Source organism: Ixodes scapularis, unplaced genomic scaffold (assembly GCF_016920785.2).
Source record: "Ixodes scapularis isolate PalLabHiFi unplaced genomic scaffold, ASM1692078v2 PGA_scaffold0__279_contigs__length_252992795, whole genome shotgun sequence".
Lineage (NCBI taxonomy): Eukaryota > Metazoa > Arthropoda > Arachnida > Ixodida > Ixodidae > Ixodes > Ixodes scapularis.
Window position 1 is genome coordinate 179215092 of NW_024609835.1, and position 2999 is coordinate 179218090.

Consider the following 2999-nt stretch of genomic DNA (forward strand, 5'->3'; position numbering starts at 1 on the left):
TTTGAGTGTTTTACTCTGTCTGGTAGTTTTGCTTGCTTTTCCTTTTACAGTTGAACCTCAATTTAATGAGGTCACCGGGACCTGCTAATTATTCCGTTGATTTAAGAACTTCATACAATCGAGAAAGACATATTTTGTGCATAGGCTGCGCGGGGAATTCGAATTTGTTCGTTAAATCGGGAAATTCGTAAAATTGGGTTTCGTTAACTCGAGGTTCAACTGCACTTTCATGTTGATGCATGTCAGCTAATTCGAAATGATTGACTAACACTGTTGTGGCTCAGTTTAGCATCCACTGGCTGGATAGTGACTTGGCCGAGCTAGCCACTAAAGGAGCCCATGCCTCTCTTGCTATCCCCCTTTTCTCTGGACAACACCAAACAAAAACAAAGAAACAAAACTGTCGATAAACTTATTGCGGAACAGATGCTTCTCTTTCGGGATGAATAGTGTGACCGGTTTTACTCTTTCTAAGTGATCACTAGGTGCATCAATAGTGCCTTTGTTTTCCGCAGACCATGGACATTAGGCTATCACAACAGAGAAGGAGTATGTATACACTTGGGGCTGCATACATCCGTATAAAAATTGATGTTTTTTACTTTTTTTTTTTTTTAATCGTTATATCTTTAATTTTTTTTTTATAAATATGTGTATGCATGAAAGATTTCCAAATCTTTCTGGTGATATGTGCAGTGATGAGATTGAGTAATTTTTTGAGCTGCCAAAAGCCCAATTTGGAGCAGGAAAAAACACTTTTGCGGGACAAGCATGCTCTTCATTCCCATTCATTCCACTGCAAATGCTACGTCAAGATTTGTTACATTGCTTTTTGCCTTCCCACTTTTGTGACACCACTTCTTAGCATCGAAAGCATATTAAAATTGTCAAGGTAATTTAATTATGTGCATCAATGGCGTTTTATGTGTGGAGATTTCTGATCGTGAAAATTCACCTTGTGGACAATTATTATGCCTTATAAATAGGGCTCCGTGTTTTCGGATAAATCCAAAGAACTCCAAAAAACACCCGCCGGTAAAATTTTTGTCAATTTGGATTTATCCGATAAACTCTAAATTGTTATGTGCCCATGCCACACCCCCCCCCTCCCCTTCCCACAGCAAAAAATGTTTTTTTTTTTTTTTTGCAATTTGAGCAGTGCAGGATGATTGGTACTGGGAAAATGTCACCATAGTTATCTTTCAAGCCTCGGACCGTTGTCAAAAGGGGGTCTTACGGCTTGTTTCGTCAAAGTTGGTTCACGGAGACAGGTCATCATCCCATTCGTGTCACGACAAAAGCCACTCTTTTGGTTCCCAGTTTGGGCCATGGCATTTGGGATTTAGAGAAAGGAGAGGGTATGTTTCTGGGGGTAACGGTGAAAGCTACGGACCATAGAGATTGTATAAAATAGGGAAGAGGGGCAGTTGAAACTTCTCTATTACATCCTTAACCACTCCACCTCGCGCGGCCGCGGGATAGATTGATGGGATGACTACGAGCTTCCTTGCGGCTACCTCCGGCAGTTTATTGATTTTAAGATATTGGCGTTTATTGAAGCCACACTTGTGTGCAACTTTTGTCGTGGCACAAATTAGTATTGCCATTGACACCAATGCCAAATTCAACTGAAGAAATCTTAATTGATACAAGCGCTTTTTATTTTTTATCTGGCATACGTTTGCATCCGGTTATTATTTATTATTTTTTAATAGGAAACACTGCAAAATTAAACTCAGAATTTCGGAGAATTGGGATTTACGAAAAATAAACACCAAACTTTTGCTAAAAAATAAACTTCGAAAAACACCCTCCGAATTTCACGAAAAATAAACTCCGAAAACATGGAGCCCCACTTATAAATAGGGCTCCGTGTTTTTGGATAAATCCGAAAAACTCCGAAAAGCACCCGCCGGTAAAGTTTTTGTCAATTCGGATTTATCCGATAAACTCCGAATAATTATGTGCCCGTGCCATTTAACGAATGGCAGTGCTCGGGGCAGTGCTATCACAGGGAATGCGCAACCACCGTATAAAAGAGCAACCATCTGGCAACTAAGCAATTGGGTCTAGAATGTAGTAGGTGTGCAGTACTGCTCTAAGATGCATACTAAATATTTTACTATAGAATATGAATGAAGTGGCCACCAGGCACATAGACGAAAATAATCCCTGGAGAAGGGGAACAAGGGGGACAAATGAAAGTTTGTCATTCTTGTCCTGCTCGCTTGCACCCTTGCATTTAATCATAATCAGGCACATAGCCAGGATTTTGTGTTGGGGGGGGGGGGGGGGGGGGGGGGGCCCGCCCATGACAAAATGCTGTGTGAGGGGGACGGGGGAGAAGAGGCCCCAGCAAAATAGAAGATTTCGGGGGGGGGGGGGGGGGGGGTTCCCGGCCCTGTGGGCCCCCCCCCCCCCCCCTGGCTACGTGCCTGGTGGCCACCCAAAATTTGAGGTCGCTTGTAAAGCAGGGGGTGGGTGCTTGTCTAAGAGCAAAAATGCAGAAGAGGCACTTGTTAGGGTGGGCTTCACCACTTTGCATCAAGGTGCTTGGAGAAGCAGCTGGCAAGGAGCAGCGTCTCGGTTAGCTAGGTGGGCTCCAAAGTCTAAAGTGGGCTCCTAAAATGTATTTTGCCTTTTAAACATTTCAAAGGTAGTGGTGGGTGTTTACAGCAACATGGGCAGTATTGGCAGAATCGTCATTTCTCTAGCTTCTATTTAATGCAACTGCGGGATACACATGTAGCAGGAAGGTGGTTGGTGTGTACTCGCACTCTGGCTATCCGTCGATCTTCATACTTCTCACGACACACTGTGCAACCACAAAGACCCCAACAACCTACAACATGCTCCCCCCAAAATGAATTCAGTAAACATTATTCCTTCATTTTATGAGTTTTATAGGGAATTACAACTGTGCCACACGGGCAACTCAAATGCCATTTACAACAAATGACATTAGAGCGGACGGCTAATCAGGGCGCAACACTCCGGGC